Source organism: Lithobates pipiens, unplaced genomic scaffold (genome assembly GCF_037356315.1).
Source record: "Lithobates pipiens isolate NorthernLeopardFrog02 unplaced genomic scaffold, aLitPip1_a1.2 Scaffold_139, whole genome shotgun sequence".
Taxonomy (NCBI): domain Eukaryota; kingdom Metazoa; phylum Chordata; class Amphibia; order Anura; family Ranidae; genus Lithobates; species Lithobates pipiens.
The window spans coordinates 36,972-45,711 of NW_027507727.1; positions in this window are offsets into that span (position 1 = coordinate 36,972).

Consider the following 8,740-nt stretch of genomic DNA (forward strand, 5'->3'; position numbering starts at 1 on the left):
GTCCTCTGTGTGCGGGGGACAAGAAGGGGTCCTCTGTGTGCGGGGGGGGGGGCAGGAAGGAGTCTTCTGTATGAGGGGTTCCCACCATCTCTGTGCCGAGTTCTCCACCAGACTGTCCAGCCATCCAATGTCTGGTGTCATAGCGGATGATGGTGACACGGGGGGACCTGTGGGTCTGGCAGAGGGTTTTTGTTCCACTTTAAAATATTTTTAGTAACAGAAACACCGAAATATCACCAACCGCACCGACTACCGGGCGTAATACCACATTCTGCCACTAGAGGGCAACCTAGAGCGACTCCCCTCACCCGTCAGGACTTTATTATTTCTACACTTCTGTCATATCTCTAGACTGTAAGCTCCTGGGGTCAGGGTCTCATTATACCTCTAGACTGTAAGCTCCTGGGGTCAGGGTCTCATTATATCCCTAGACTGTAAGCTCCTGGGGTCAGGATCTCATTATATCTCTAGACTGTAAGCTCCTGGGGTCAGGATCTCATTATACCTCTAGACTGCAAGCTCCTGGGGTCAGGATCTCATTATACCTCTAGACTGTAAGCTCCTGGGGTCAGGATCTCATTATACCTCTAGACTGTAAGCTCCTGGGGTCAGGGTCTCATTATACCTCTAGACTGTAAGCTCCTGGGGTCGGGGGCTCATTATACCTCTAGACTGTAAGCTCCTGGGGTCAGGGTCTCATTATACCTCTAGACTGTAAGCTCCTGGGGTCGGGGGCTCATTATATCTCTAGACTGTAAGCTCCTTGGGTCAGGATCTCATTATATCTCTAGACTGTAAGCTCCTGGGGTCAGGATCTCATTATACCTCTAGACTGTAAGCTCCTGGGGTCAGGATCTCATTATACCTCTAGACTGTAAGCTCCTGGGGTCAGGGTCTCATTATACCTCTAGACTGTAAGCTCCTGGGGTCGGGGGCTCATTATACCTCTAGACTGTAAGCTCCTGGGGTCAGGGTCTCATTATACCTCTAGACTGTAAGCTCCTGGGGTCGGGGGCTCATTATATCTCTAGACTGTAAGCTCCTTGGGTCAGGATCTCATTATATCTCTAGACTGTAAGCTCCTGAGGTCAGGGTCTCATTATATCTCTAGACTGTAAGCTCCTTAGGTCAGGGTCTCATTATATCTCTAGACTGTAAGCTCCTTGGGTCAGGGTCTCATTATATCTCTAGACTGTAAGCTCCTGGGGTCAGGGTCTCATTATACCTCTAGACTGTAAGCTCCTGGGGTCGGGGGCTCATTATACCTCTAGACTGTAAGCTCCTGGGGTCAGGGTCTCATTATATCTCTAGACTGTAAGCTCCTGGGGTCAGGATCTCATTATACCTCTAGACTGTAAGCTCCTGGGGTCAGGGTCTCGTTATACATTAGACTGTAAGCTCCTGGGGTCAGGGTCTCATTATACCTCTAGACTGTAAGCTCCTGGGGTCAGGGTCTCGTTATACATTAGACTGTAAGCTCCTGGGGTCAGGGTCTCATTATACCTCTAGACTGTAAGCTCCTGGGGTCAGGGTCTCATTATACCTCTAGACTGTAAGCTCCTGGGGTCAGGGTCTCATTATACCTCTAGACTGTAAGCTCCTGGGGTCAGGGTCTCGTTATACATTAGACTGTAAGTTCTTGGGTCAGATTTTTAGAATGGCGGTGTGTGTGGGGGTAGAATATTTTCGGTCAGACGTGTCTTCCTGGGTGGAGGAAGATGGCGGTATCCTCTAAGAATTTTATTAATGGTCTACAAAGGGCCCCGGGGGGGGGAGGGGGGGTTTTGCATTGTGACAGAAGTCTAAATAAAGCGCGATGTCCCCAGACTGACTCGGAGTCGCCGCGCTGACAGGATGAGGGGGGCCGGGTGGAGGATGTTGTGAACAATCCGGGGGTCCGGCCCTCCTCGCTCAAACAACATGGCGGGGAGGGGGAAGGGACGGCTCGTGATAAGCGAAACCTAAACACTGAAAGCTGAGGAAATGCCGCGCTTTGTATAGAGAGGACGCCGGACAGGCAGGCGGGCGACGCGGCAATCACTCAACTGCGTGACACAAGGGGCCGACCGGGGCCAACACTGACCCCGGGGCCACTACAGTCCAAACAAAGAGAATAAGAACCGGTACCGAGATTCACACCCGACACACAGGACCGGAGAAGTGGTACCGAGTCCATACATACAGAATAAGACCTTTATATCACTAGAGGGGTCACCAGCAGGAGGAAGGAAGTCCTGATTCCTCTATATAGACCTTTATATCACCAGAGGGATCACCGGCAGGAGGAAGGAGGTCCTGATTCCTCTATATAGATCTTTATATCAATAGAGGGATCACCAGCAGGGGGAAGGAGGTCCTGATTCCTCTATATAGATCTTTATATTACTAGAGGGGTCACCGGCAGGAGGAAGGAGGTCCTGATTCCTCTATATAGATCTTTATATCACTAGAGGGGTCACCAGCAGGAGGAAGGAGGTCCTGATTCCTCTATATAGATCTTTATATCACTAGAGGGGTCACCGGCAGGAGGAAGGAGGTTCTGATTCCTCTCTATAGATCTTTATATCACTAGAGGGGTCACCAGCAGGAGGAAGGAGGTCCTGATTCTTCTATATAGATCTTTATATCACTAGAGGGGTCACCGGCAGGAGGAAGGAGGTCCTGATTCCTCTATATAGATCTTTATATCACTAGAGGGGTCACCAGCAGGAGGAAGGAGGTCCTGATTCCTCTATATAGATCTTTATATCACTAGAGGGATCACCGGCAGGAGGAAGGAGGTCCCGATTCCTCTATATAGATCTTTATATCACTAGAGGGGTCACCGGCAGGAGGAAGGAGGTCCTGATTCCTCTATATAGATCTTTATATCACTAGAGGGGTCACCAGCAGGAGGAAGGAGGTCCTGATTCCTCTATATAGATCTTTATATCACTAGAGGGGTCACCAGCGGGAGGAAGGAGGTCCTGATTCCTCTATATAGATCTTTATATCACTAGAGGGGTCACCAGCAGGAGGAAGGAGGTCCTGATTCCTCTATATAGATCTTTATATCACTAGAGGGATCACCAGCGGGAGGGAAGGAGGTCCTGATTCCTCTATATAGATCTTTATATCACTAGAGGGGTCACCGGCAGGAGGAAGGAGGTCCTGATTCCTCTATATAGATCTTTATATCACTAGAGGGGTCACCAGCAGGAGGAAGGAGGTCCTGATTCCTCTATAGATCTTTATATCACTAGAGGGGTCACCAGCGGGAGGAAGGAGGTCCTGATTCCTCTATATAGATCTTTATATCACTAGAGGGATCACCAGCGGGAGGAAGGAGGTCCTGATTCCTCTATATAGATCTTTATATCACTAGAGGGGTCACCGGCAGGAGGAAGGAGGTCCTGATTCCTCTATATAGATCTTTATATCACTAGAGGGGTCACCGGCAGGAGGAAGGAGGTCCCGATTCCTCTATATAGATCTTTATATCACTAGAGGGGTCACCAGCAGGAGGAAGGAGGTCCTGATTCCTCTATATAGATCTTTATATCACTAGAGGGGTCACCGGCAGGAGGAAGGAGGTCCTGATTCCTCTATATAGATCTTTATATCACTAGAGGGGTCACCGGCGGGAGGAAGGAGGTCCTGATTCCTCTATATAGATCTTTATATCACTAGAGGGGTCACTGGCAGGAGGAAGGAGGTCCTGATTCCTCTATATAGATCTTTATATCACTAGAGGGGTCACCGGCAGGAGGAAGGAGGTCCTGATTCCTCTATAGATCTTTATATCACTAGAGGGGTCACCAGCAGGAGGAAGGAGGTCCTGATTCCTCTATATAGATCTTTATATCACTAGAGGGGTCACCAGCAGGAGGAAGGAGGTCCTGATTCCTCTATAGAGATCTTTATATCACTAGAGGGGTCACCAGCAGGAGGAAGGAGGTCCTGATTCCTCTATAGATCTTTATATCACTAGAGGGGTCACCAGCAGGAGGAAGGAGGTCCTGATTCCTCTATATAGATCTTTATATCACTAGAGGGGTCACCGGCGGGAGGAAGGAGGTCCTGATTCCTCTATATAGATCTTTATATCACTAGAGGGGTCACTGGCAGGAGGAAGGAGGTCCTGATTCCTCTATATAGATCTTTATATCACTAGAGGGGTCACCGGCAGGAGGAAGGAGGTCCTGATTCCTCTATATAGATCTTTATATCACTAGAGGGGTCACCAGCAGGAGGAAGGAGGTCCTGATTCCTCTATATAGATCTTTATATCACTAGAGGGGTCACCAGCAGGAGGAAGGAGGTCCTGATTCCTCTATATAGATCTTTATATAACTAGAGGGGTCACCGGCAGGAGGAAGGAGGTCCTGATTCCTCTATATAGATCTTTATATCACTAGAGGGATCACCAGCGGGAGGAAGGAGGTCCTGATTCCTCTATATAGATCTTTATATCACTAGAGGGATCACCAGCGGGAGGAAGGAGGTCCTGATTCCTCTATATAGATCTTTATATCACTAGAGGGGTCACCGGCAGGAGGAAGGAGGTCCTGATTCCTCTATATAGATCTTTATATAACTAGAGGGGTCACCGGCAGGAGGAAGGAGGTCCTGATTCCTCTATATAGATCTTTATATCACTAGAGGGATCACCGGCAGGAGGAAGGAGGTCCTGATTCCTCTATATAGATCTTTATATCACTAGAGGGGTCACCAGCGGGAGGAAGGAGGTCCTGATTCCTCTATATAGATCTTTATATCACTAGAGGGGTCACCGGCAGGAGGAAGGAGGTCCTGATTCCTCTATATAGATCTTTATATCACTAGAGGGATCACCAGCAGGAGGAAGGAGGTCCTGATTCCTCTATAGAGATCTTTATATCACTAGAGGGGTCACCAGCAGGAGGAAGGAGGTCCTGATTCCTCTATAGATCTTTATATCACTAGAGGGGTCACCAGCAGGAGGAAGGAGGTCCTGATTCCTCTATATAGATCTTTATATCACTAGAGGGGTCACCAGCAGGAGGAAGGAGGTCCTGATTCCTCTATATAGATCTTCATATCACTAGAGGGGTCACCGGCAGGAGGAAGGAGGTCCCGATTCCTCTATATAGATCTTTATATCACTAGAGGGGTCACCGGCAGGAGGAAGGAGGTCCTGATTCCTCTAGTGGGAGTGATATGCTGAGCACGGAGTAGTTTTGGTGCCGGTATCCCGGGGCGGTCTCGGTATACATTGTGACGGAACGCGGAGTGTTTGTTGGGATCTCCTTGTCTGGTGGCGCTGAGGACAGGAAATGCTGCTGAGGAGACAATACAGAGAACATTCCTGAGAAACCGACAGCAAAACAAGGAACATACCAAGGAGTCTGCAGAGTATCCCACCATGGGCCCCTCTAGAGATCTGCAGAACATCGCTCCCTCCCCTCCCCCTCCCGACAGATCTATATTGATATATTCTGCAGAACATCGCTCCCTCCCCTCCCCCTCCTGACAGATCCATATTGATATATTCTGCAGAACATCGCTCCCTCCCCTCCCCCTCCCGACAGATCTATATTGATATATTCTGCAGAACATCGCTCCCTCCCCTCCCCCTCCAGACAGATCTATATTGATATATTCTGCAGATTATCTCATCACTGACCTCTGTAGAGATCTGCAGAACATCGCTCCCTCCCCTCCCCCTCCTGACAGATCTATATTGATATATTCTGCAGATTATCTCATCACTGACCTCTGTAGAGATCTGCAGAACATCGCTCCCTCCACTCTCCCTCCTGACAGATCTATATTGATATATTCTGCAGAACATCGCTCCCTCCCCTCCCCCTCCTGACAGATCTATATTGATATATTCTGCAGATTATCTCATCACTGACCTCTGTAGAGATCTGCAGAACATCGCTCCCTCCCCTCCCCCTCCTGACAGATCTATATTGATATATTCTGCAGAGCATCGCTCCCTCCCCTCCCCCTCCTGACAGATCCATATTGATATATTCTGCAGAGCATCGCTCCCTCCCCTCCCCCTCCCGACAGATCTATATTGATATATTCTGCAGAGTATCTCCCCCGAGGCCTGCAGATGGTTGCTCTGTATGGGACGTGCTCTCGGGCTGCAGATAAGATCCCAGTCTCTGGGAGGAGGAAGTTGCAGGCAGACTGGCTGGAGCGGGGGTGGGGGTCATTCTATCAGTGTGTGAGTGGATCTGTCCGTCTGTCTGCACCATTCTGATTACCCGGCAGAAGTATGCGACACTCTGCGGGAAACGTCACCCCGCAAGAATCCGCCGTCCCTATGTCTGTACCAGGCCCAAGAGTCACGAGTCTGCAGAACATCGCATCCCTGCAGGCTGTCTCTCTCTCCCGATAATTTCTCTGTGCAAAGAGAATGCCAAGGCTTCTGTCAGTGGTGCGATACTCTGCAGAATATATCAATATGGATCTGTCAGGAGGGGGAGGGGAGGGAGCGATGTTCTGCAGAATATATCAATATAGATCTGTCAGGAGGGGGAGGGGAGGGAGCGATGTTCTGCAGAATATATCAATATAGATCTGTCAGGAGGGGGAGGGGAGGGAGCGATGTTCTGCAGAATATATCAATATAGATCTGTCAGGAGGGGGAGGGGAGGGAGCGATGTTCTGCAGAATATATCAATATAGATCTGTCAGGAGGGGGGGAGGGGAGGGAGCGATGTTCTGCAGAATATATCAATATGGATCTGTCAGGAGGGGGGAGGGGAGGGAGCGATGTTCTGCAGAATATATCAATATGGATCTGTCAGGAGGGGGAGGGGGATATTTTGTATTACAAATTGTTTCTTTTTATAACTTTATTAAATTGTAACATATGAACACTTCATTCGGCTCTATGAATGGCAGGGAGTTGCGATGCTCTGCGGTGTGTTGATGTTTTGCTCCAAGTCAGGTGAGGAGATCGATCATTTTCTCTGCGTTGATCGATCCCCCGGAGTGATATTGATCATGTATGGGGTGATCAGCGATCTATGATCGGATGTATTCTGGGCATTATCAGACTCTACTGATGGTAGTCAGTGCCAGTCTGTGGCCAGGGGTGGTGATGGTGGTCAGTGCCAGTCTGTGGCCAGGGGTGGTGATGGTGGTCGGTGCCAGTCTGTGGCCAGGGGTGGTGATGGTGGTCGGTGCCAGTCTGTGGCCAGGGGTGGTGATGGTGGTCAGTGCCAGTCTGGGGCCAGGGGTGGTGATGGTGGTCAGTGCCAGTCTGGGGCCAGGGGTGGTGATGGTGGTCGGTGCCAGTCTGTGGCCAGGGGTGGTGATGGTGGTCGGTGCCAGTCTGTGGCCAGGGGTGGTGATGGTGGTCGGTGCCAGTTTGTGGCCAGGGGTGGTGATGGTGGTCGGTGCCAGTCTGTGGCCAGGGGTGGTGATGGTGGTCAGTGCCAGTCTAGGGCCAGGGGTGGTGATGGTAGTCAATGCCAGTCTGTGGCCAGGGGTGGTGATGGTGATCAGTGACAGTCTGGGGCCAGGGGTGGTGATGGTGGTCGGTGCCAGTCTGTGGCCAGGGGTGGTGATGGTGATCAGTGACAGTCTGGGGCCAGGGGTGGTGATGGTGGTCGGTGCCAGTCTGTGGCCAGGGGTGGTGATGGTGGTCGGTGCCAGTCTGTGGCCAGGGGTGGTGATGGTGGTCGGTGCCAGTTTGTGGCCAGGGGTGGTGATGGTGGTCGGTGCCAGTCTGTGGCCAGGGGTGGTGATGGTGGTCAGTGCCAGTCTAGGGCCAGGGGTAGTGATGGTAGTCAATGCCAGTCTGTGGCCAGGGGTGGTGATGGTGATCAGTGACAGTCTGGGGCCAGGGGTGGTGATGGTGGTCGGTGCCAGTCTGTGGCCAGGGGTGGTGATGGTGGTCAGTGTCAGTCTGTGGCCAGGGGTGGTGATGGTGGTCAGTGTCAGTCTGTGGCCAGGGGTGGTGATGGTGGTCAGTGCCAGTCTGTGGCCAGGGGTGGTGATGGTGGTCGGTGCCAGTCTAGGGCCAGGGGTGGTGATGGTAGTCAATGCCAGTCTGTGGCCAGGGGTGGTGATGGTGATCAGTGACAGTCTGGGGCCAGGGGTGGTGATGGTGGTCGGTGCCAGTCTGTGGCCAGGGGTGGTGATGGTGATCAGTGACAGTCTGGGGCCAGGGGTGGTGATGGTGGTCGGTGCCAGTCTGTGGCCAGGGGTGGTGATGGTGGTCGGTGCCAGTCTGTGGCCAGGGGTGGTGATGGTGGTCGGTGCCAGTTTGTGGCCAGGGGTGGTGATGGTGGTCGGTGCCAGTCTGTGGCCAGGGGTGGTGATGGTGGTCAGTGCCAGTCTGTGGCCAGGGGTGGTGATGGTGGTCAGTGCCAGTCTGTGGCCAGGGGTGGTGATGGTAGTCGGTGTCAGTCTGTGGCCAGGGGTGGTGATGGTGATCAGTGACAGTCTGGGGCCAGGGGTGGTGATGGTGGTCGGTGCCAGTCTGTGGCCAGGGGTGGTGATGGTGGTCGGTGCCAGTCTGTGGCCAGGGGTGGTGATGGTGGTCAGTGTCAGTCTGTGGCCAGGGGTGGTGATGGTGGTCAGTGCCAGTCTGTGGCCAGGGGTGGTGATGGTGGTCGGTGCCAGTCTAGGGCCAGGGGTGGTGATGGTAGTCAATGCCAGTCTGTGGCCAGGGGTGGTGATGGTGATCAGTGACAGTCTGGGGCCAGGGGTGGTGATGGTGGTCGGTGCCAGTCTGTGGCCAGGGGTGGTGATG